At 38.4% G+C, this 26929-nt stretch overlaps 1 protein-coding gene across 6 annotated transcripts in view; it reads left to right on the top strand.

Moving 5' to 3' along the window:
- Window positions 1–26929, top strand: part of ZNF280D (zinc finger protein 280D) — a 375018-nt gene that overhangs the window by 61299 nt on the left and 286790 nt on the right. For 4 of the 6 annotated variants that reach the window (XM_053223975.1, XM_053223974.1, XM_053223978.1 and 1 more), the window contains exons 2-4: window positions 13076–13141; window positions 13804–13901; window positions 19503–19625. The gene's annotated coding sequence lies outside the window, so the exon portion shown is untranslated. The remainder of the gene's footprint in view (window positions 1–13075; window positions 13142–13803; window positions 13902–19502; window positions 19626–26929) is intronic. The other 2 variants (XM_053223976.1, XM_027067325.2) reach the window with 2 other exon arrangements.

The following is a 26929-nucleotide window of genomic DNA, read 5'->3' on the forward strand; positions in this document are numbered from 1 at the left end:
AAAGAAAGAAAGAAAAGGAAAGAAGAGAAAATGTTTTTTTGAGTTAATGGGAAGTCCAGGAGATTGCACCTGGCTGTAGGCATGGCTGGCTCCAGAGGTTTGAATAATGTTGTCAGGACTCTGACTCTATTCCTCTCTCAGATTCATTCATTTCTTCTTGGCGTCATTCTTCAGTAGGATTTCTCTTCTCTGAAGGCAGTGTGGCCTCCAGTTGTCTTAGGGTCACATCCTTCAAGTTTAGCAATCCCCAAAGTAGGGGAAATCATCCTGATTAACTCCAGAGGGAAAGTTCTGGGGAGGACTCTATTTGGCCTAAACTGGGTCATGTACCCATTTCTCAACTAATGTGGTGAAGGAATGGTATATTTTGACTTGCTAAATCTGGATCACATGTCCCAGGCTTGGAGTCAAGGGAAGGTGGAGTCCCATAATGGCCATTTCCTTCAAGATCACTTGGAATGGGGTAGAGCAGTTCTCCAAAGGAAAATGTGTGGCTCTTATCAGAAGGGAAATGCATTGACACAAGTAGCTTATCGGTCTACCACACCAGGGCTGAGGTGGAGCTTGTATATGCAGGTCTGATGAACCAACTGGCATCTGTCCCAATTGCTCAGGGTGTATATTCTCAATGCCTGGTGTACATATTGTACCATTGTTAACTTTTTTTTTAACGTTTTATATTTTTGAGAGACAGAAAGAGTGTTAGCAGGAGAAAGGCAGAGAGAGAGGGAAACACAGAATTCAAAACAGGCTCCAGGCTCTGAGCTGTCAGCACAGAGACCAACGCAAGGCTCGAACCCATGAATGTGAGATCATGACCTGAGCTGAAGTCAGATGCTCAACTGACTGAGCCACCCAGGTGCCTCAATTGTTAACTATTTTGATATCATCCCCACATCCCATGAATCTCACCATTTATGAGTTAAAAATAATATATGTAATACCATATGAGCAGTCTTGAACACATAAAAAGAACATTTATTTTTATGGAACAAAAATGACACCTAAACAAAGTTTTTGGCAAGATATTTTTCAGAGCCTGATCAGATTTGGAGCAAACAAAGAGAATTGGTGAAACTATTGCCCCCTTTTTTTTCTTAAAGAAAAAATAAATAACGTTTATATGTAGTCCTTTATGAAGTGTTTATATCATATTATTACTCTCCCCAATATCTAAAAGTGGTTTGAATTTCTGATAATAAAACTGAATACTTCTGTCAGTAGTGAGCTTAGGGACACATGCACCAAAGCAAAGCTAAGTCCCAAGTCCCTAAGATGCCCTTCAAAAGCAGTCATCCAGTTAATTTGATCTATTAAACAAACTTAGCAGTTGGGATGCCCACACAGTGAGAAAGGCTGCTTAGAGATGGAATTTTGGCTTTAATTGGAATCTTCTGTCCTTTATTAGACAACCATAAGCTTCCAATTATACACACCATCTTCATTTCAAATTATGGATTTATAAAACCTTATGAATTTTCATTCCTCACAACAGATTTAGGAATAAACACAAGCTTCTGTCATGAACAAATATAAGAGGTTTTCTTCTCTCTCTCTCTCTCTCTCTCTTTTTATGCCACATCCCAAAGGTCATTGATAATTGACCAAACACCCACTGTGTATCCAGAGATGTGTTAGGTATTTGGAGCTATTAAAAGGAAACTTGAAAAATAATTCTTTTCCTTGAAGAATTTAGCTAATATGTCTCAGGAGAAAAATTAACATACTTAGAACAATAAGGTAATAATTAAATGGAACCTTTGCTATTTCCACTAATGGTGTAATGGCTTCCCCTCCATTTCAGTCTGTTGAATTTTACCCATTCTTCAGGGTCTGTTTCCAGAACTTTCCTTTATTTAGCTTTACTTGATTACTTGAATATAAAGTAGGGCTTACATTCCTCTGAACCATCCACCCTAGCGACACTTAAAATGTCTTCATAGCTCTTTATCATCTATAGGAGCAGCCCAGCCTCTGTAGCCTGGTGAGGAGTCCTTGACCAGCTCTCTTGCCTTATCTCCCCTTGCCCTTCTATTTGCACACATTTTGAAAGTAAACCAAATCCTGGTACCAAATCCAAACCTGGTTTAGTAAACAAAATGAAACAAAACAAAATGTTACCAAATGTTGTGAATTTCCACATGTAGTCTTCTCTACATAGACCAGTCTTTTCCTTCCCTTTCCCCCAATTTAGCCCTTGTCAAACTCCCACTCATTCATTAACATAGCTTAGACATCACTCTCTCAATGAGGTCTCCTTCCTTTCCATCCTGTAGATTGTGCTCTGCCTTTTGTACCTGCTCTTATGATTCTGGGTGGTGGTGATTCATTTTCATGTCTACCTGCATTCTCCTTCTAATCGTCAGCACCCATCCCTTACTTAGTTTGGACCCCTGAGTGTCTAGTAAGAGCCTGGCACACAACAGGTCCTCCATAAAATTTTATTGAAATGAATTGGGTTGCTTTGAACTAAGTAAGAGTATAGAGAAGACTTGAAGTAGCTGAAGAGCCTAGCTGAACCCCAGGTTTTATGTCCATGTTGACAAGGGGAAAAAGTTGTTAGAGAAGGGGGAGATGACATAAGCAATACCCAAGGAAGGAAAATGAGACAGGTGAAAGCTAGGGACTGTGGATGATCATATCTGCCTAGAGTAGAGGCTGTAGAGTGGAGAGTGTTAGGAAATAAAATCAGAAAGGCCAGCATGGCCATGTTATGGATGACTTTGAATGTGAAGCAAAGGAGGTGAAACATGATGGAATAAGTACTGCAATTTGAGAAAAGAAAATTTTAGAAATATCCCAAGTATCTGTGTAGAAGATGAGCTTTATCCCTCTTACAACCTCTTTTGGCATTTACATTATTACTACTAGTATGTCAGTGGTCCCAACTGGCCTAGAGTCATCTGAGCATAATAGTCTGGTAGTTTGAAGCAGAGTGTGATGTGTTGGGAGTCAGAAGTCTGGAGTTGAATTTCTGCTCTGGTCTAATTTGTTACCTGATAGGGTGAAATCACTTCACCTCTCTAATCCTGTGTTCTCATCTGTAAAATGAAAGCAGAAGGTGGATAACATAATTTATGAGGTCCCTTTGATCTCTAGGAGTCTATATGTAACAAAATAATTCTTAGCTACTTTATTAATCTATTTTTTGCCCCTTAGTTTTATTTGTTTATTTACCTGTTTACTGGGTTTTAGAGTTGCTTTATTAGACAGGTCTCTGACAGTCCCACAATCTGCTCTGCTGAGACCAGCCTCTGAGGTCCTAACCATTGTGTCACACCTAGAAAACCCTGCCCAAGCTTCCATCCTTCCTTAAAAACCCAGCTCCAGCCCAACATATTTCTTGAAGCTTTTCCTAATCTCTCCAAGTCTCTGATATTTATTCCTTGCTTTTGGTGTTTAAAGATATTTTGTCTTGAGCTATTCTTTATTTGTATCATATTGTCTTTTCTCTCTCCAATTTCTTTTTAAGCTTCATAAAGTATGGAACTGTTACATGCAATATTTGTTCATCTCCCATACCCCATTGCACCCCAGTACAAAGCTAGACACAAAATAGATGTTTAGTAAACGTCTTGAATATTGAATGAATGATGTACAGGAAATATTACTAAAAATAGAAAAAGCTGACCTCAAAAAGGACACCTATAGGGCTTGGAATTGAAATAATGTAGCCTGTCAATGATTTCATAGATGGTATTTTGTACCCCATGAAAGACTGATTTAAGATGTGTTGTGTGTGTGTATATACACGCACACACAAGATGTGGTATATGTATATACACATACACAATAGAATACTACTCGGCAATGAAAAAGAATGAAATCTTGCCATTTGCAACAATGTGGATGGAATTGGAGGATATTATGCTGAACAAAATAAGTCAGTCAGAGAAAGATATCATATGTTCTCACTCATGTGTGGAATTTGAGAAACTTAACAGAAGACCATGGGGGAAGGGAAGGAAAAAATAGTTACAAACTGAGAGGGAATTAAACCATAAGAGACTCTTAAATACAGAGAACAAACTGAGGGTTGAGGGAGGGGAAATGGGTGATGGGCATTGAGGAGGGCACTTGTTGGGATCAGCACTGGGTATTGTATGTAAGCAATGAATCATGGGAATCTACTCCTGAAGCCAAGAGCACACCGTATACTCTGAATGTTAGCTAACTTGACAATAAATTACATTTTAAAAAAGATAGGATGATCTGTGAAGTTTCTGGTCTGTGGGCTTGTCTTGAATTAAAGAGTGGGTGGTACCAGGTCCTAGATATTCCAGCCAACTCAAGGAAAAGAGAAAACAGAGAACTGTTTACTGAGTGACTTTGCTGTTGGACAAGTCCCAAGTGCAGCTTGAGAACATCGGGCAGAGTTACCACCCTGCTGCCACAACCTCTGCCAACTTGGATAAGAAGCAGTGAGGTTGACCTGTCTTTTGGCTCTGGAACAAGGCGAGGGAGCACACCAGCAGGCATGGGAAGGAAGAAGTTGTGAAATGAAAGACATGAAAAAGAGATGACTATGAGCCTCTTTCCTCTTTTCTCCTGTTACCCCAAGTCTCTCTCCTGCCTCCTTGACACCAGTAAAGTGGTGTAAACCAGAACCTTGCACTTTACACCAACTGTGGCATGGGGCTCTGGGGTCTAGCTTGGGGTAACAGAAGACGGTTGAAATCAGTTTTGTTTCTTAAAGTAGTCCTACCATAAAAGGTTTGAAGATCACTACTCTGCTTGGATAATTAGCCTTTAAACAACCCAATGCCTAAACAACTCAAAGCAAAATATAAGAGGGAGGTTTACTATGTGAAGCAGTTGAGGTCTAGATGGCAGTGTTGAAGCTCTCTTCACTGTAAATTAGCTCATGGAAATAAAACGTGTGGGGTTAGGAACTCCAAATCCTGCCATTGCTCTCAAATTGCCTCAGGCTGTCTTTCGTAGGAAAGTCCAGAAACTACAGATTCATCGTATGCGCCCCCCCCCCCCGACCCTTTCTGACATGCTTCAAAGCTGTTAGTGTTTATAACAGAAGAATGGGGCATTACGTTGATTTGTCTTACTGTGTGCAGAAAATGTAGGAATAATTCCCGTGTGTCATCAACCATTTAGTCAGCACTCAGTTCCTTAGCAGAGGAAATGGTAAGATTTATTAGGGAAAGTATCTGTCATACCATATAAATAGATGCACAGTTAAAGCAGATGCAGCAGGCGGAGTATATATTTCTGTGTGACTGATCATAAGGAACTTATTATCAAGAACTCTTTGGAAAAATCATTTGGTAAGATGGCAAACATAAGGATGCACTTACATTTTTATGCAGTTCCTCAAAACAGTAATTTTGGCTCAAATGCATTATTGGGGTAGAAATAGTTTTAATTAAAAATGGTTTTGCATTATTTTTTTACTTTTGAGAAAACATGCAAGTGATAAAAGCAGCCCAATTGTAGAGAAAGCTACCTAAAATAGATCACTTTTTCACTGCCGACCCCAGACCCCAGCCTCCTCCCTCTTTACGGGTCATCACTGTCAATTTATTTGGTATTATTCAGAAATATTCAACACAAACTGATCCCCCCCCCCTTTTTTTTGTTTTTACACAAATGGTAGTGTCTTTGTCATAGTCTTTCATGGCTACCTTTTTCCCTTAACAGTATACCTTGGAAATCATTCCTTATCAGTCTTACATATGGCCAGGCTCATTGTTTTTAACAGATTTAACTGATGTTGACATCTTGCCAAAATGGCTTTAGGGTTTTTTATGTTAGCATTACGGATACTTTTTTTCCCCTTCTTAAATGTTTATTTTTGAAAGATAGAGAGAGAGGGAGAGAGAGAAGGGGAGGGGTGGGGGGGGGGTACAGAGGATCTGAAGCTGGCTCTGTGCTGACAGTAGCCAGCCCACTGTGGGGCTTTAATTCACCAACTGTGAGATCATGACCTGAGCTGAAGTTGAAGTTGGTCACTGGACTCACTGAGCCACCCACGTGCTCCAACATTACAGATACATTTTAACCATAGCCCCCCCTGCCCAATTCTGTTGCTCTCTGACTAAAGGTAATCACTATCCCCAAATTAGCATGTATCCTTCCTGCCTTGTTTTTATATATTTAGTGTATACGTATTTAGTATTTCATTATGTGACTCTGGCACCACAATTTATCAGCAGTTGTGTTTTTGAACATTTAGTTTGTTTGCAGGTGTTTGCTGTTAAGTGCAATTCTAAAATAAGCATTCTCTTTCATGTCTCCCTGGGCACATGTATGTGAATTTTTTAGGGTATATACTCACAAGGAGAATCCCTAGGTCGTAAGGTGTGTGCATAGCACCTTCATCTGATATTGCAAAATTATTCTCCAGTGTGGTTTTTGACCATACACATTCACACCAGCCACGTTTAAAAGTTTTTCTTTCCTTTCCTTTCCTTTCCTTTCCTTTCCTTTCCTGTCCTGTCCTGTCCTGTCCTGTCCTGTCCTGTCCTCCCTCCCTCCCTCCCTCCCTCTCTCTCTCTCTCTCTTTCCTTCCTTCCTTCCTTCCTTCCTTCCTTCCTTCCTTCCTTCCTTCCTTCCTCCCTCCCTCCCTCCCTCCCTCCCTCCCTCCCTTCTTTCTTTTTCTTTACTCTTTCTTTCGGTTGCTACATTCTTACCAACACTTGGATTTCTCAGACTTCTAAAATGTTGCCAAGCTAATAGGGATGAAATAGTATCTCATCATGGTTTTAATTTGCATTTATTTCTGAAGGTATCTTTTCTTACTTTTTTTGGCTATTTAGTTTCCCTCCTAATAATTAATTATTGAAATGTTTGACAATTTTTCCTTCATATTATTTGTTTTTCCTTATTGATTTATAGGGATTATTTTATATTCTGGATACTATTACCCCATAATGTGTATTATAATTAACTTCTCCCACTCTGTGGCTTGCATTTTTACTATTTATGGTGTCTTCTGTCTAATGCAATTTTTATATTTTAATATATTCAAATTCTCACTGTTTTCATTTTTTGCTTTTGTCGTTTATTTAGGAAACCTAAAGAAATGTAATGAAGACATTCTCTTAAACTTTCTTTTTAACTTTAAAAATTTCCCGCATACATTTAAATTTTTAATCCACATGAGCTGTATTTTTGTTACGGCATGAAATAGAGATCTAAATGCCTACCTTCTCCCGGTATAGGTGCTGGTTATGACCAGTTCTCTTGGCACCAAGTGTCTCATGGTCACTACTCCCTGCTGACATGTAAAGCCATCTCTGTCCCATGCCAAGTTTCCATATATGTATAGGTCAGTATTGACTTATTTTGTTCATTATGCTCCTCTGGCCTTATTTTATATCCTTGACCTAATACCACACTATTTAAATTACTGTGGCCTTATAGTTAGCCTAGTAGGGCAAACCTCCACTCCATAGTTTTCTTGTTCAAAAATTTCTTTGCTACTTTTATCTCTTTTATCTTCCACATGAACTTTACAGTAGGACTATTAAATTCCATGAAGAGTCTTGGGACTCCAATTGGAATTATAATGATTCATAGATCTATTATATATTCATGGGGAGAGCTACTGGATTTACACAATTATATCTTTCAATTCTTCAGTGTCTTATCATTTATCCAGTGCATCTTTTGTGTAAATGTTTTGTAATTTTACCAAATAGGTCTTGCATAAATTTCATTAGATTTTTGCCTAGGTATCTACTGTAAATGAGAGATTTTATATAAATATATATTTTTCTCTTACACTCTGAACATGTATTATGTTGAATTCTTCATTTGTTTGAATTATTTACCTACAGATTCTCTTGCATTTTCTATGTAAATAATCCTATGGTCTGCAAATAAGAAAAATTTTCTTTCCTTCTAATTCTTTTTTTTAAGTATCATGCTGGCTAGGACTCTATACAGTGTTTAAGAGAAGCTGTGATAACTGGTACCCTTGTCTTGTTCCTGACTCTAAAGAGCACAATTCTAATGTTTTACCACTAAATATCATGTTTTCTAGAGGTTTCTGATAGATACATGTGGAATTGACTGCTGGCTCCCCCAGATTTGGCTCTGTCTTTTACCTTAAGTAGAATCTTTAAATTTTTTCTGAAGACTTGTCTACCAAGAAAATGCCTGCATTGCCCAGCCTTCAACTACGTGAGGGCACATAACTTAGTTTCTGCCATGGGCATCTAAGTGGAAGTCATATGTGCAAATTTCAGTATATCCTAAAGGGGAAAGGGTGCCTCTTTTTAGGCACTCTCACCTTTTCTCCTTCCTGCGGCTTGACCTGCAGATGTGATGACTGAATTGGAGCACTATAGTGGACTTGAAGTGATCTTAGGAATAAAGATCACACAAAACATAATAAAGGAACTTGGCTCTGGGCCACTTAACCAGTCTTACGTGAGAGAGAAGTAAAATGCTATATAGTCTGAAGTTTTCTGCCACTAATAATCAAGCCCAATCCTTCAACACTCTTCACCAGGGTAATGAGGTTGTAGTCCATTCTCAGTTTGCCAACGTTTTTTCTTTTTTCATAAATTACACTTTTATAAATTGCTCATCTCTATTAATGAGATGAATTACATTGATAGATTTTTCAGTCATCCTTGGGATTCTGTTATGATATGCTTTTAGAGGTTGCAGATGTACAGAGATTTTCCTAAGGTTTTCAGATGAAAAATTTTAAACTAGAAAAGTTGGCCTGCACAGTGAACTCCCATGCATTAACCATTCAGATTCTACAATTAACATCTTATTATATTTGCTTTGTACCTTATCTCTTGTGATGTGTTATATCGGTTAGGTAATATTTTAAAATACTTGTGTTCAAAAGTGAGAATATTTAAATATATAAATATTTTCTTTTCCCATATTGTCTTTGTGCACTTAGGGTATCAAAAATATATATCATAATATGAAGCAATGATCTCTTCTATCTCTTCATTGAGAAAGTCTGTTTAGTACAGGAAATAAGTTTTGAACATGTGGTTAAACTCACCTGTGTGGGTAAGTACTTGGTTGGCATGGTGCTTTTTTAATGGCACATTTTTTTTTATTGAAGTATAGTTGACATAAAGTGTTATGTTAGTTTCAGGTGTACAGCATAGTGATTCAACAAATTTATTTGTTATGTATGCTCACCTCATATAGCTACCATCTGTTACCATACAACACTATTACAATACCAGTGACTATATTCTGTGTGCTGTACGTTTCATCCTGGTGACTTATTCATTCCATAACTGGAAGCCTGTATCTCCCAGTCTCCTTCACTCATTTTGTCCATCTTCCTATCTCCCCTCTGGCAACCATCAGTTTGTTCTCTTTGTATTGTATTCTCTTTCTATTTATGGGTCTGTTTCTGCTTTTGTTTGTTTATTCCTTTGTTTCGTTTCTTATATTCCACGTATAAGTGAAATCATATACTATTTGTCTTTCTCTATCTGACGTACTTCACTTAGCATAATACTCTCTAGGTCCATCCATATTGTTCCAAATGGCATGTTGTCATTCTTCTTTATAGGTGAGTAACATTCCATTGTGTGTGTGTGTGTGTGTGTGTGTGTGTGTATATACACACACACACATATATGTGTATATATACCCCATTTTCTTTATCTGCTCATCTATTAATGGACACTTGGCTTGCTTCCATATCTTGGCTATTGTAAATAATGCTTAAATGAACATAGGAGTGAATGTATCTTTTTGAATAAATGTTTTCATTTTCTTTGGGTAAATACCCAGCAGTAGAATTACTGGATCTTATGGTATTTCTGTTTTTAACGTTTTGAGGCATCTCCATACTGTTTTCCACAATGGCTGCACGAATTTGCATTGCCACTGATAGTGCATGAGGGTTTCTTTTTCTTAACATCCTTGTTAATACTTGTTGTTTCTTGTGTTTTGGATTTCAGCCATTCTGACGGGTATGAGGTGATATCTCATTGTGGCTTTGATTGGCATGTTCCCATAATGAATGATGTTGAGCATCTTTTCATGTGTCTATTGGTCATCTTGTATGTCTTCTTTGGAGAAATGTCTGACCAGATCCTCTGCCCATTTTAAATCAGATTATTCTTTTTTTGGTGTTGGGTTGTATAAGCTCTTAATATGTTTTGGATATTAACCCCTTATCAGCTATATCATTTGCAAATATCTTCTCCCATTCAGTAGGTTACCTTTTTGTTGAAGGTTTCCTTTGCCGTGCAAAAACTTTATTTTAGAGTAATCCCAGTGGTTAATTTTTGCTTTTGCTTCTCTTGCCTGAGGAGACCTATCTTAATGGATACAATTTTTTTTTTTTTTGGATACAATTTTTTAAAATTACAGATTCAGGTGCGCCTGGATGGCTTAATCAGTTAAGCATCCGATTTCAGCCAGGTCATGATCTCACCTTCCTGAGTTCGAGCCCTGCGCTAGGCTCTGTGCTGACAGCTCAGAGCCTGGAGCCTGTTTCAGATTCTGTGTCTCCCACTCTCTCTCTGCCCCTCCCCCACTCACATTCTGTTTCTCTCTCTCAAAAATAAATAAACATTACAAATTAAAAAATAAAATAAAATAAAATTACAGATTCAATTTATTTAATAGGTATAAATAAATATATAGATTACCGTTTCTTTTTCAAGTCAATTTTAGTGATTTATCTATCTCTAGAGAACTGTCCATTTCATTAAACTGTCAACTTTACTTGTGTAACGATATTCATTGTATTTTCTAGTGCTTTTAAAAACTTTGACTCTATTTGTAGTCATGTCCCTTTCTCCTCACTTTTCTCTTTTTCTATCAATCAGAAAAAATTAAAGTTTGTCTATTTTATCAGTCTTTGGAAAAAAACTAGTTTTAGGATGTATTGACTCCTTATTGATTTTCCCCTCTTTCATCTTTTTCTGTTCCTTTTGTTATTTTTTCTTTCCTTCTGAATGCTCTGTTCTAATTAACTTTTGAGGCATATGCTTCCTAACTCTTCTATTAATGCATTTAAAGTTCTAAATTTCCTACTAAATACTGCTTAAATTGCACACCACACATTTTAGTACTAGTGTTTTCATTGTCTGGGCAGTGCTAAACATTTGGTAATTTCCATTAATTTTTCTCGCCTTCTTAATAATTATTTAGAAGCTTCTAACATGAATAGGGCAGTGTAACTATTATATTGATTTCTAATTTTACCTCACTGTTATCAGAGAACATGTTTTGGGTCATTGGTATTCATTTGAAATTTGTTTTTTGACATATTATAGTAAATTTTTATATATGTTTCGTTTGCTAGAAAGAATGTGTATTTTAAGTTTTGGGTGTAGGATCACTTATGTTGTTTACATCATCTACAACTATGATTATTGATTTATACACACACACACTCACACACATTTGAGGTTCCAAATAACTATTTATCCAATGTGAATTATTCTGTTTATCTTTGTATGTGTATATAATGACCCTTTTGCCTTAAAGCTAAAAAGTTGATATTACTATATTTAATTTCTGTTAATTTTTTTAAAAGTACATGTTATCCATTTACATAATGACGTCTCCATCATTGTGTTTTAGGCATATCTCTTAATAAGCAGTACATTGTTGCATTTTTAAAAGTCCCTATGAAAATTTATCTTTTAGTAGGCAAGTTCAATATATTAATATTTGTATGTACTTTGATTATTGATCTATTTGGACTTATTTTTACCATATATGTTGTTTTCTATTTACCATTCTTTTTGATTCTTTTTCTATTTCTATTACGTTAATCTAGTTTTAAATTTTATTTTCCTCTTTCCTCTGTACTGGAACTTTGCTATCTGCCTAGGGTCAGGATTAAAATTAAAAAGTCCCATGTGAGAAATTAAAACCCCAAGCTTCTATACTAATTTCCCAAGCTGGGAGGTTGGACTTTTCTATGTCTCTTTTCATATTTAAAGGGTCTTCCTCCAAAGACATTACTTGCCCCCAGAATCTGTGTTTCAGGGAGCTCAGAGAGATTCCTTTATGCAGCTTCTGAACTTGAACAGAGAGGGTGGCCAAGAGCCTGGGATGGGCTCAGGGCCAGGACTTCTTTGCCCAAGGCTGGGGGTCAATGTGACAGACAAGGACACCTGAAGAAAACCCTGAACAGGAACTCTTTAGACCATCAAGTGAATCAGAGTGTCAACTCAGACTGAACCCACTATGGTTTTGTTCTCTTTTTATTCTGAAACCTTTTTTCCCCCTTTTGAGCTTAGCTATTTATTAAAAAATTGTTTTTTATTGCATTTTAACCAGCGTTTCTATGTAGGTACCAATCTGCTACACTCTAAAAAGCTGTGGGAGTTAATTTACTTATCTTACAAATTGTTTACAGTTTGCAATTCTCACCTTCCACCTCAGATCTTTTTGTTTTTATCTATCTTCCTCAGCTTCTGTTTAGCCAACTTATAAGTAGATTCTTTTTTTCCCCCATCTTACTCATTGGCATTTTGAAATTCTGAGTGGCTGTTGTTCTGGCCTTTCCTCAAATCTCCTTGTCTCTCAGATTGAGGCAGGGAAGACCTCCCCTGTGCACAAGCTCCTGGATACCATACATCAACAGTCTAGGTAGGAAACCTGAAGTTTCTGGATGTGTGGCCTTTCACTTGTCCACCAATAGTTTCTAAAATGATGGCCCTGACAAATCTCAGCCTTCCTGGCTGCACATGGCGCTGGCTTTTTTGGAAATGTACCCAGCTGGAAGCAGTTGACCTGCCCAGACCTTCCAGCATTGGGCTTTCCAATACAACATGTTGGGGCCCTTATTTCCTATTGCTTCCTTTTGGCTAGGTGGCTCCCTCCAGCCACAGGCATTCCCTGGGCAGCTGTCTGAGTTAACATCTGAGCTTGGCCCTGGCATTACCGCTCATGAGCAAATTCCCCAGTGAGCCCACAGGGCTGTCTTCATTTCTTTTTTAGATATGATTTTCTTGGAACAAAGCCAGCCTCATGGGTGTGAAACCTATGCAGTTATCCTGGCCCCTCACTCAGAAAAGCCAGTACTTGCATTAATACTCTGCTACTGCTGTCTTGACATTTTAAAATAGCTTTTCAATACAATTAAAATTTTTTTATTTTGCACTAGGTTCCACAAACTATATACCCTCTCCTTAGGAGAAGCAGAGAACATCACTGATACTTGGAGAAGTGGGTGGGTCTTACTGACTATCCCTTACTGACTAACTGACTTAGGAGTCTAGGGCAACAACTATTAGGAGTAATTGTTTAAAAATATTTTTTAAATGTAGTGCCATATGCTGCAAAACTTACCTTATGGGAAGCTTCATTCTAAATAAGACATTTTAGGACTTCAGGAAAGAAGAAGGGTACAATTCTAGAATAGCTAGATAGAATTTTCTGCAATGATGTTAATGTTCTATATCTTTGCTATCCAATATAGTGGCCAGTAGCCACATGTGACTACTGAGAACTTGAAATGTGGCTAGTATGAGGAGCTGAATTTCTAAATTTTAATTAATTTTAATTATTTTACATGTAAAGTTAAATAGCCACATGGGACTACTGGCTATTATACTGGACAGTGTAGCAATGAAACAAAGTAGTTTCTGACCTTTGATACTTTGATTATATTTTGCATGGATTCTTTTTTGTTCAGAAAAGATCTTTTTAATTCATATTTAAGGTCTATCCAGAACTAGTTGGGGGAACTCAAATCACAGTTTTTTTTTTTCTCTTTAGTATAGAGAAGATATCCTTTCTACCTATGAAAGTTAAGCCATGAGGCTCTTTTCTATAGCCTACAAGGGAAATAATACCTGGACGAATGAATTGCTTAAAGACTTCACCTTCCAGTTCTAAAGGATTATGGAAGAACTAAGGAAGACGAAGAAGAGGCAAGGTCAAAAGCCAGAGTCTTGGCAAGGAATTATGGCGAGGAGGTGTAGTGGGAGGTGAGTTGATAGATGAGCTTGAGCCATCCCTCCTGGGTCCACATGACCTGGTGTACAAGTGACCCAGCAAGTTCCGCGTGTTCAGAGAACATAGTAGTACATCAGAGGGCTGTGGTCAAAGCCAAAAGGTAGCTGAATAAGAACTTCAAAAAGGCCAGAACTACAAATTTCAGAGATAGGTAGTATTTCATCTCAGAAAGCCACACCAGAAGAACTGTACTTTAGTGGTCACCAGTCCAAGAAACAGAAAATCCAGCCACCCCACTATTCACCAGTGAAGATCCAGGTAATGCTATCTCTGCTACTATCGGTCCACACAGATGCTATTTTGAAGGACACAAAGAGATGAAGAGAAAATTTGAAAGATTTAATATTTTACTTAAAGAAACAAAAGAGAGAATTCACATGAAGGGGTTATTTGAATTATTGAACTGAACTAATAAATTGAACTGAATGGGATAAATTTAGGGTTCTTTTCCCCAATTCCCTGTGGATGAGCCGGTGTATTGTAGAGAAATAAAGAAGCTGCATTTTCTTTATACATCTAAGTGCAGAGTGAATGAATTTGTGACTCTGCTACAAATACGTCTGCCTTCCTGCCAAGCCAGTTGTGGGCAGCAATTCTATTTACAAGCTTTAGCAGAAGTGGAATGTGTGGCAGGAAGTGTGGTGGGGATGCTAACCTGCTGTATTGAGCTTAAGAGCTAGCATTATGAGAGAATTGGCAACTTTACTCATAGATAGACGTCCTTTCTTCAAAGGCATGAGCAACTTCCCATGGGCAGTTCATTGGGGCTTATGCAGAAGGCAGTTTTTCTTTTATCACCTACCTGGACATGGAGGAGGTTGTAGATACTTCAGTGTACCCGTCCAAGAGCTTTGAGATCAATGGGAGAGACACTGTCTGTCAGATTATGGTGTCATTTTGCCTTAGTTATCTTCTAATGCCAAATGAATCACATCTGGAATCAAGGAGGCAAGATCTACTTGGGCAATATCCTAATTACTCATCTGAATCTAACATCCTATCCGTCTGTTGTCTATACAGTTGTGTGTAGTCCCTCTGTGGGCTACAACTCCACCTGCAGGCCAACTCCAAAAAATACACATTCAAGAAAATGGAGGAATATCTGGGTTGTATTCTGTACAGCCAAGACATCTGCATTGTGCTTCAAGTATTCATGGTCCCAGAGTGAAAACCCACATGGTTCATTAAATATATTTAGCAATTCCTGGAATTTATTACAAAATCCATTACACATTTCTTCTCCTTGGCTGTTAGAATAGCTGACACTTTGAAAAGGGAAGGAGGTTTTTTGTTTTTGTTTTTTGTTTTTTTCCTGCTCAGAGGCAGATGCAGCTTTCCAATAAGCCTTGCTTCATTTTTCCAACCTTCCACTAACCCACCTGACTCAGTCCAACCCATATGAATATTTCCAACCATTGAGATTGGAAACATTAGATCCCAAGAGGCCCCACCCCTGATGCCTCCTCTACCCCTTGGGTTTCCTTCTCTGGGAAATTGACTCTTGGAAAAATTCAATTGATCATCCTCTTTGGGAACAAAAGTCACTTGTCATAGAGACTGTGGTGGCTAAGATGAGTGCAGGGACTCCTTTGCATTAGTGTCATCTTTTTTAAGCACTTTGGGTTTACCATTTCATACCCAATCCTGGAAACCATAGAACCATGAGTGAAAACTACAGCACCAATCCTGGCAGTCATGTGGCTGGGAATTCTGAGGACATCCAGCCCTAGCCATTAGGCACAGATAAGGGCCCACACAATTGGATTTTTATGATATGTGGGTGTAAGAGGAATAAAATGGTTAAGAATGGGTTTTAAGTTTACATTCTGAGGTACTGGGTTTTCTTAGTCCATTCAGGATGCTATAAAGTACCACAGGCTGAGTATATTTATACAGCAAGAATGTATTGGTCACAGATCAGGAAGCTGGAAGTCTGAGATCATGGTGCCAGGATGGTCGCCTTCTGGTCAGGGCTTTCTAACTGGTTCATAGCCAGCACCTCCTTGCTGTGTCCTCACGTGGTGGTAAGGGTTAAGGATCTCTCTGGATCTCTTTTATAAAGGCACTTAATCCCATCCATGGTGTTCTTAAGCACTTTCTAAAGGCCCTAACAACCACTATCATCACTTTTGGGTGTTAGGATTTGACATATGAGTTTTGGGGGGACACATCCAGACCATAGCATGGATGAATGGCAAAGCCAGTAGCTGCAGTGAGAAAACTATGGGAGAAACATGTTGGGGAGATAAGATCAAGTTCTATTTAAAAAATGTTCAACTTGAAATTCTAATTAGACACCTAATGGAAATGTCAAGTAGGAGGCATGATATGATTGTTAAGTCTGGAGCTCAAGGGAGATGTCAGGGCTGGAGAATATATAGATCTGGGAATTATTGAGAAGGAGATAGAAATGAAAGCCATGGCACTGGATAAGATCTCCTCCAAAGTGAGTGAGTATATTTAAAGAAGAGAAGAGGTTTAGACAAATTTAAAAATCAAGAATAAGTGGAAGGAGTCAGCAGACTAAGAAGAAGCCAAGCAGGAATGTAGGAGGAAGGCCGAGAGAGTGTGTTGACCCAGAAGCCAAGCGGTTTACTGAGTCAAGTGCTGCTGAGAGATCCAGTGAGAGATGGACTGGGACAGGTTCAGAGGATTTAGAGAGATGGAGGTCATTGGTGATCCTGAGAAGGGCTTCAGTGGAGTTGTAGGGAAGAAAACGATCAGAGAAGACTGAAAAGAGACTATGAAGTGAGGAAGTGGAGACACTGAGCATTGATCACTGATTTTAGGAATGGTGATATAAGTAGATCTGCACAGCAGGAGGGGGTAGATGGAGAAGGGCATAGATTCAGGGGAGGATAGATTTATTTTAAGGTGGAAGCTATTCTGGCATTTTTATATGAAGATAGGAATGTTCTAATAGATAGAGGAAATGTGGAAATGCTAGACAGAGTGGATTATGGAAAGAGCAAAGCCTTTGAATAGGTTAGAGGGGCTCCAGGGCTTAAGTGGTGAAGTCTAAGAGAACTTACACTCCAGGACAGTTCTGTCATAAAGGAAAGAGGCAAAAATTAGTAAGTGTGATGATGTGAAATTGTCATAGCTGTCTTCTGGTTGCTCCTTTCTGAGTAAAAGGAGAGATGAAGTCTCCTTCCACCAGCTCCACTAGTCCATCTCACTGAGACCCTGCTTCCAACCCAGAACTCTGTCTTACCCTGACAACTGAGTTGGAGGAACTCAAGAATCTGCTGAAAGTTTCTGGGTTCCCAGCAGTCCCAGAGCCAGCTGTGCTACTTTGTCTTTGAGAAGGGGTGCAAGTTAGAAAATCAAACACGTGAAATACCCTTGCTCAGACTCAGAACCCTGAACGTGTGAATCTTTTTAGCCACCCACACTGGACAACGCAGTCTAGTGGAGTGCCAAGTGGCAGAAGAGCAAGTCCTGGTTAAAATGTGCACTGCCATCAGGCAGCTACCTTATTTTAGTTTCTACCGTATACTCTGTTTCTAACCTCCTTGTTTTCAGTGTTCTCCCCTGTTTGTCTCTTATTTAGATACTTTGGCATTAAAAGTGTTGAAATGTTAAATGTTTATTTATTTTTGAAGGAGAGAGAGAGAGACAGAGCATGAGTGGGGGAGGGGCAGAGAGAGAGGGAGACACAGAATCTGAAACAGGCTCCAGGCTCTGAGCTGTCAGCACACAGGCCAATGCGGGGCTCGAACTCACGGACCACAAGATCATGACCTGAGCCAAAGTCGGACACTTAACTGACTAAACCACCCAGGCACCCCTAAAAGTGGTTTTTAATTCAGCCTCTCCCTAAGTTGCTTCCTCTTGAATCTCTTCCCCTTTAGCTCCAGTGAGCCTCAGACAAGTCCCAGGGTCCCAGCTACCACATCTCCTCCCAGCTTTCCCAGCCCCCTCTTGTTAGGGAGAAAGGTCCTCACATAAATGGGAAAACATGTAAAACGGATTTGGAAAGGATAAACTAATGTCACCCTAAGGTATTTTTGACTAATTGGAGCAAAAGAGCAAAAGCAGAGCTTTCTGAGCAAGATTTTGCTATCATCTAATCTTCTTTATCCATCTCTTAACACCCCCCATCTCTCAAAGTCTTCTAAAGGAACAACACACCTTTTGGAAAAATGAGTGAAAGTACAGATAAATTAGGGGTTGGAGATAATGAGGGTAAAGAAGGTTGCTTCCCCATAGAATACCACACGCACGTACACACACTTTGGATATCACACATGCAACTACATTTACTGTAGCTTACAGGTGAATGAGTAGCAAATTTGAATGTCTTTTTTTCTGGTAAGAATTTTGCAGCAAAACATAAATATATTAATTTAAAAAGAAAACATGCACAATTGTACACAACTATGTTAATTTCTTCAGCCAAACTTTTGTGGAGAGGTGTTTGGACTTTTATTTATTTATTTTAAACTTTAATTTATTTATTTTGAGAGAGACAGAGACAGTGTGAGCAGGGAAGAGGCAGAGAGAGAGGGAGAATCCCAAGCAGGCCTGACATGGGACTCGAACTCACAAAACTACGAGATTATGACCTGAACCGAAATCAGGAGTCAGACACTTAACTGACTGAGCTACCCAGGTGCCCCTGGGCTTTTATTTGAAATAAAGTATCTATGTATACATACTTCTAACTAAATAGGAGTCAGGGTGAATATTTATTTTCCTACATAATATGTGACTAAACAAATAAAGCTCTTTTTTTTTTTTTTTTAACACTCCTTATATTGAAAGCCAAACATCTGATTTGTCATGTGCTATCACTCAAAATGATTTTGGAACTTCTTTTTGTAACTTCAGAGCTCTTTAAACACACAGGGTGATCAACCATCTCAGTTTGTCTGGGACTGAAGAGTTTCCCAGGATGTGGGACTTTGAATTTTAAACCTGAGACAGCTTTGGGCTAACTTTCCTGGGTTACCTGGAACCGAGGGAGATTTCAGTCCTAAAACTGGGTGAGTGCCAGGCAAAATGGGTTGAGTTTGGTCACCCTATTTGTAAACACAAGAAACGCCAGCTTATTGTTTTATAGTTGTAACCCTATTACTCAGTTTGATCACCTCTTTATTTTTAAAGACTTGGCCCTCAGTATCTTTTGGCTATTGCAAAATTTCTTCACTGCAAGCAAACAAACCTTTTCTTCCTTCCTTTCCATTCTTACCTTTCCATATCTGGGTCACTGTAAGTAAAAGTATGTATATTAGTGGTGGACTTGACAGACTCTTTGACCATAGTTTAGTCAGACTTCTCTGAGTCTTCTTCTCTATTAGGTCTCCACCTTGGCCCCATTCTGTCTTTGGCCTGTCTCTCCCAGTTTTAACAAGAATCCTATTAAGCTGGTTTAGTAAGAATCCCCTTACCCCTGATATCTCCTCTTAGTAATTTCCATCCACTGACCCCCTCACTCTGCCTATTGGCTATAAATCCCCTGCTTTCTTTGCTGTAATCTCTCCCCTACTACAGTGCTCTTATTGCAATTGTCCTAAATAATGTCTTCCTTGCCATTTTAATAAGTGCTGGAATATTTTTTTCTTTAACAGTTATGGTGCCATGACGTGGATGGGATCGAATTCATCATTGGACCCCTGGAACCTCTCATCCAGGACGCCAAGTGTGTGCTTTTGAAGACTTTATTTCACTCCTGACTGATTAGAGATCTACTGGTGAGTCTAATTCCTGGGCCAGTGCTCTGGATGACAGGCTGTTAAAGCATGGTTAAGGGCAGGTTTTGATTCTTAAGATTCAGCATATACTCGCTGAGGCTAGGTTAGAGTTCCACGATCCTTTGGTTGAAAAGTACCTGTTAAGCAAGCATCTTTCTGGATGGATGTCTTCTTGGATCTTTCTGAGTAGGGATTTACTCCTTGACTCTTAAGTGGCAAATTCCTGACTCTTTTGGAGGCCTCTACTCTAGAAAGTGTGTTAGAGTCCCAGGCAAATGGAAGCTGGGTTAGAGTCCCAGCCTTCTTTGTTAGCAAGGTACCATGAATTAAGAACAAGGGAGGATCTCAGTAGACTGAAAACCTCTTCTCATACCCCTTTTGACTATATGCTCCACTACCATGGTACTAACTCTCTACTTCCTTTCTTGTTGGAATAATTTTACTAGAGATAATTGGGAACCTCAGTGACTCCCCCAAACTGGTTCCTCTAAGACTTCTCTCAGCATTATTTCTGTTTCTCCTTTTTCCTTTTAACACCTTCAGTCTTTGAATCCATTGATATGACTGTTGTCAAGCCCCTACCTCCTCCATCTCTCTGTCCACCCCTGCAAGACTTTCTCTTTCCCATTCCAGCCCCTCAGTTTCTTATAGTCGCTTGAATTTTGGGTTCCCCAACCCACATTGAAGCCTCTCAAGAGACTCTGGGACCACCAAAGAATACATGTAGGGCAAAACAAAATCTTAAAATGTTCCTCCATAAATCTTGGTAAAAAGCATTAACCATCAATTAAGCAGGTAACCTTAACTTGTTCCATCTGTCAGAAACACAATTTGGGATAAAAATATAAAGTGGAGCAAAAACAAGAGCCAATTATTTTGTAGAAACCAGTGAGTTTTTATTGCTATGTTTACCTGACTCATGGCAACAATTTTAGAATGAAAGCGACAGGGTCTCTCTTTGCATCTGTCTGTATGTTTATATAGTTATGTTTGTATATTTGTGTTATGTATATGTGATATTTTCTATCTCTAGTTGGTATTGCCAAAAAATTTATAAAATCTTGTGAAGGAGATTCTTAAATTGGCTTAGAGGGATGACTGAGTGGCTCTGTCGGTTAAGCGTCCAACTTCGGCTCAGGTCATGCTCTCACACTTCGTGAGTTTGAGCCCCACATCGGGCTCTATGCTGACAGCATGGAGCCTGGAGCCTGCTTCGGATTATGTTTCTCCCTCTCTCTCTGCCTCTCCCCCACTTGTGCTCTGTCTCTCTCTCTCTCTGTCTCTCTCTCTCAAAAATAAATAAACATTAAACATTTTTTAATTGGCTTAGAGAGAAGTGCTTATATAAATTAAATATTCCTAAATCTTCCAGAAATATAGGAACTAATTCAAATGCTTTAAGTATAAGCATCAAGTATAATACAAATATATATTTGGTGTTTAACCATTTTTAGGTTTCTTTGCTTTTGTGACTTTTTTCTTTTTCTTTTCCTTTTTTTTTTTTTTTTGATACTTGCCTATCATGCATGTGCTGTAAAAATAGGTAACAGGGAAATAACTTGAGATGAGGGCCAGCTTTGTTTAATGTTATGATATATATGCCTAAAAAAATTTACAAAATATTTTTTGTATTAGCAACCTTAGAGATATGTATGTTAAATAGAAACATTCATTAAACATTGAGATCATTTCTAAGAGAAACTATTAAACCTTAAATTTCTAAGCACAAGTTTAAGTTTTATATACCTTTGGCCTCTTATTTTTATATGATATAGAGAGGCTAACTATATTTGAGTCTGTTGATAACATCTTTCTGACACAATGAAAAGTACTGTCAGAAAGCATATATGTACTTATAAAATTGTGAGATGGTATATTAATAAAATTTGCTAGTCTGTTACAGAATGCTGGTATACAAGAGACAATTCGCAGTTGCCTACTTCCTAGTTTTTTCTGTTAAAATGTTATTAATGATTAAAAAGTATAATCAATATTTGTAAATGAAGCTACTAGAAACAATAAGGGTGAAATGAAACAACATTGCATGACAGGTATGTAAGGAAAGTAGAATGTATTTTTCTTTTTTATAAATTTTTTTTTCAACGTTTATTTATTTTTGGGACAGAGAGAGACAGAGCATGAACGGGGGAGGGGCAGAGAGAGAGGGAGACACAGAATCGGAAACAGGCTCCAGGCTCTGAGCCATCAGCCCAGAGCCCGACGCGGGGCTCGAACTCACAGATCGCGAGATCGTGACCTGGCTGAAGTCGGACGCTTAACCGACTGCGCCACCCAGGCGCCCCTAGAATGTATTTTTGATAAAGTAAAGTATACAGTGGGAATGTCTGGGTGGCTCAGTTGGTTGAGCATCTGACTTCCACTCAGGCCATGGTCTCGCATTTCATGAGTTTGAGTCCCACATCAGGCTGTCTACTGTCAGCGTAGAGCCCCCTTAAGATCCTCTGTCCCTTTCTCTCTGCCACTCCCCTGCTTGCGCTCTTTCTCTCTCTCAAAAATAAAAATAAACATTGAAAAAAAAAGAGAGAAAAGTATACAGTGTATGTAGGAAGGGTTTTGTTAAGGTAATAAGAATGTAATTTTTCCCAAAAGGAAAAAAGGAAAAAATAGGACAAAAACTGAATGGGTATAAAAAGTTATAGAAAGTTTTCAGGAAAGGAATCTTGGAGAAGGAATCTTATGTGGTCAAATCTGGCTTATTGGATATGTTTATTTATAAGGTTTTTGAAAATGCATTTTAATATTAAAAGTACACTAATGCAAAACTAGATTTTGGTTTTCTCTTTGTTGAAACAACAAAATTTTCTTGATTTATTGGTCTGCTCTTAATAAGAGATTGTAAAAGCTTTTCTACCTTTTGTGTAATTCTCCTAGGAAACAGATACCGTGTCTTCTCAGAATAATTTCCTGTGCTTTATATGCTTTGTCATATCCTTAATTGTTTAAGAGAACCAAGTCTTCTCACTTTTAAAAGAACTAATTTTTTAAAAGATGTTACAGTCATGTTATCTCTGACATTTACTTTTGAATTCTTTTTTGTGACTTTGGTTAAATGTGTAGCTAAGTATTGTTCACCATAATCTGGGATTGTATTTAGTCAAGTATTCAAAACTTTTGACCTTTTTTTTTTAAAGCTTATTTATTTACTTTGAGAAAGAGTGTGTGCAGGAGTAGGCGAGGGGCAGAGAGAGGGAGAGAAAGAATCCCAAGCAGGCTCTCACTGTTAGCACAGAGCCTGATGTGGGGCCAGAACTCATGAACCTCATGATGTGAGATCATGACCTGAGCTGAAATCAAGAGTTGGATGCTTAACTGACAGAGCCATTCACGCGCCCTCCATCTTGGACCTTTTGGACAATTTGCCCTCCCCGGATCAAATCCTAAATGAAATCTTTATCTTGAACTGACTTTGACATTTCTCAGACGGCTTCTTCAAGATCTTAAAGGATTTTTCTTTTATCTTGAAAAAGAGAAAAAAAAAATTAGCTTTATTTCATATGTTCAACTGCATGAAAAGTATTGTCCAATAAAAGCTACTTTAACCTTCTCCAAGTTTTATTTGTATGGATAAAATATTTGTATGGATAAATATTTCAGAAATTTTATGAAACTTGTCAATACCCTCACTGTCCATGATGTGTTCTGTTATAATGTCACCAGTCATAACTCTAGTTAACATTTTAAATGTTCTACACCACATAATCAAATTCCCTTGCCAATTGCATTATTTTTATGATGAATTCTCCTCAGATCTTTCATCATTAATAGTTTTTGTTTGACTCTGATTCTTCTCTGAAAGTACTTACAATCAGCTGTAGGCCAGAGTGCCTCATCTTCAACAGAAAGGAGTGGTCTCAGAATCCCACTTGGACAGGTCTCTGGATACAGGCTTTCCAATGGCATTGCTTAAATAATTTTGAGACCACACCATTTGACTGAGAAAGCATCCTAGAACTCTAGTGGAGAAGCTGATGGGTTCATAAGAGCAAGCAGAACAAGAATGAGTTACATAAGAATGAATGAAGTGATGAAGGATGATTATGGTTTTTGTTCAGAAGATTGCCACTGGATTTAAGGAACCCCTTTTCCTTTTCTCTTAAGCTATAACTCACAGCGATTTAGTAGATAATACTTTTTGTAAACAAAAATGAAACATTTATCTTTTCTCCCTGCCTGATTCCTCCAGAATTCAGAAACTCTTACTGAGTGTTCTTATTTTCATGGCAATATAATCATTTGCGTAAGTCCAATAAGAATCTGTCCTCCTTGAACAAGACATAATTGGAAACATTTGTTATATAACCAAGACTTTGAGTGGAATGTCATATTTTAGACTGATGAGCATAGAATCAGTTATGACCAAATAGTTTTAAGGAACTAAGGTTGACTTTATGGAGCTAATGCTTTCAAAGCCCTTTTGGGAAAACTGGGCTGGTATGGCTTACAGGGTTCTCAGCCTTGTAGGTGAGTAACAAAGGTCTCTTCTTGGCAGGCCCAGGAACGTTAGGATATTTTGGAGACCTAGAGAATGGAGAAATTTACCTAAATCTATAGATACTGCAAGTGAAATCTGGTGGCAAATTCGTGGCTTGGGTTCCTAACCTTGAGAGGCTTTTAAAAGTCTAAGTTGAGATTCCTTATGAAAAGTTCTAGCAAAGCAAACTTCAAAGATGTATGTGGTCAATTACTACTCTTGCTGCACTTATGTAACTAATAGGCCAAATATAATATGACCAGACTTATTTTGTAAACAGGAATAATCATACTTTGGTTAACTTTGGTGAAAAAAGGGGTTAATGTAGAGAGAAATTTTATGCTTCAGTGAAAATCTATAGCTTACCTTTGTGGACGTCAGACTCTAGTCTGGTCATTGTCTTTGAGGTTTTATTATAAACTTACAGATTGGAGTGAATCCTGTCAACTTGCCTTAATTAGAAGAACTAGTCCTTCCCAAATATTCAGTTTTTCTAATTTTCTTCAATATCTTTCCAGAACTATCCAAATGAATATTTCCAATTTTTCTCCCACTTTCCTAACTTTGCATCACTGAGAACTAAAACCTGACTGTGCAGATATTTATTGGGATCTTAGGTTGTTTTGCAAGCTGAAGCTGGACAATGGGCAGCCTTTAAGCCTGATGCTGCTAAGTAGACCCTCAGAAAGTTTATGGAAAAGGTCCATATCTTCCATGCTCTGCTCTGGGACATAACCATGGCACTGATATTATGCCATCACTGAAGACATTCAAACTGCAGACTAGGAAATCTATCAGATTGCCACCATCACCTTCATTTCACTGTCTAAAGATGGCCACTATCTAGAAATCTCAACTGCCTGCCCTTTGGACTCAGAAACTGGGTTTATAGTCTGCTTCAACCTTAATCTTTATTTTTCTTTTTACTTTCATAGAAATTTCCTGAATTAAATGCCTGATTATTTGTACCATGCAGCAAATATCCTCCACTACCAACTCCCAACAGATGGTTTAGCTGGTCCTTAATAACAAAAGGGGACTGAACAAGAAATGGACTTAAATTGTTCAGAGGAAAGAAAAATGTCTCTTTTTTTCCCTTGAACAGGAGGAAGGACTGACAAAGATTCTAAGGCTTCAGTCTTGGTCCTGTCCTGTTTTAACAAGAATCTTGCCAATTACGTTTAGTGAGAGTACCCCCACCACTTATATCTAGTCACCCTCCATGTCTGGTCAAGTCCCCCATCACTCACCATTGATGTGTAAGTCCATGGTCAGCCTTTCACAGGAATTCTGTTAGAAAAGAATTTTTCTACTCTTGATACCTCCTGTTAGTAATTTTCTATCCACTGACCCCTCATTTTGCACATTGGCTAATAACACCCACTTGTTTTTCTTGTATGGGGAGTTGGATCTGATCTCTCTCCTATTGCCATAGAGCCAGCTCCTATTGCAATAGTCTTGAATAAAGTATTCTTTACCATTTTAACAAATGTCAGAATAATTTTTTATTTAACAGACACGTCAGGAAAAAGGGGTTTCTTACTATGTAAGCCACAAGAGACATTAAAATCATCATCTCTTTAAAGGTCATTTTGTCCTTCCTCCCACTGGTTTTGGAATCCCTCAAACCTCAACTTGTAGCTCAGTACATTATCCCTTCCCCTGACTTTTGGCTGCTTAACACATTTCATGGTAATCACTAATTCATCACATGGAACTGAATAAGAACCATTTAATATGATTATCTTCTCCATTAAAGCTGTCATCATAATTAGAGCTGCAGTGAACTGTTTGCCAGGAATTATAACTTCTGCCAAGAAAAACTTGGGTGTCATTTTAGAAAAATTCTTAGGTGGGGGAGGAGGAGATCAGGACCATCTGTGTTGGGATCCAGAACTGAATAATGAAAAATAAAGCCCCCTTCCCCTGCTATCTGCCAAACTCTACCCAGCCCTCCAACTGGACCTTGCCAAAGACTTTAGAATGAACCAACTTCCAAGGTAGTCCAAAGAGCACACCCTCTTAGGGAATGATAACCTTGGAAAAGCCACCCTTTAAGAAGAGAAAAAGGACAGCATCAAATAAAAATCAGGCCTTCGTGCGTAAGGCTTCCTAAAAGTTGTTCCAAATGGTTTTGTTTGCCACCCTACTGTTTCCAGGGCAACCACCTAAGCCAGGACAGAAGTAGAAGGAGACATGAGGCTAGAATGGGACCACCCACTGCAATTCTCATTTTATTCTGATGGCAAGAACCTTTATATCGACTCGAAGTGTTTGTCAGGCCTCTTGCTGTGAATCACTAGAATAACATTTTGCCCTGATGGAAGTGTGTCACAGGCTGCTGCTCCCACATCCCCCCATACTGAGGTGTTTTAAAATGGAACCAAATATCCCAGGGGAATTTTCTCTGCACTACCAGCATTGCTTTGTTGCACATTTTTAGATTACACACTGTAAATTATAGATAAAATACATTATGCTGATTTCCTCCTGCATATCTTTTAGTTATTTTTACGAAAAATGTCTTTGAAATTCAGCCTCTCAGGTAAATGTTCAAAATGAAGAGAAAAATAAAACCAAGGCAGAGGAATGCACAAGACTGAGACTGCAACCACATCACAGTCTGGCACTTTGTCATAAGCATAACTCGTGTCCAGCAAGGATTTTAGTTGCAGAATGTGAAGAAGCCCTGCATTGGGCATCATGAGATTTGGGTGTGCCTCTTGGTTCTGCAAGTTCCTGGATATATGACCTTGTAGGAATTTATCTCATCCCTCCAAATCTTAGTTTCCTCATCTATGAAATGAGAAAT

This window comes from Acinonyx jubatus, chromosome B3 (genome assembly GCF_027475565.1).
Source record: "Acinonyx jubatus isolate Ajub_Pintada_27869175 chromosome B3, VMU_Ajub_asm_v1.0, whole genome shotgun sequence".
Taxonomy (NCBI): Eukaryota; Metazoa; Chordata; class Mammalia; order Carnivora; family Felidae; genus Acinonyx; species Acinonyx jubatus.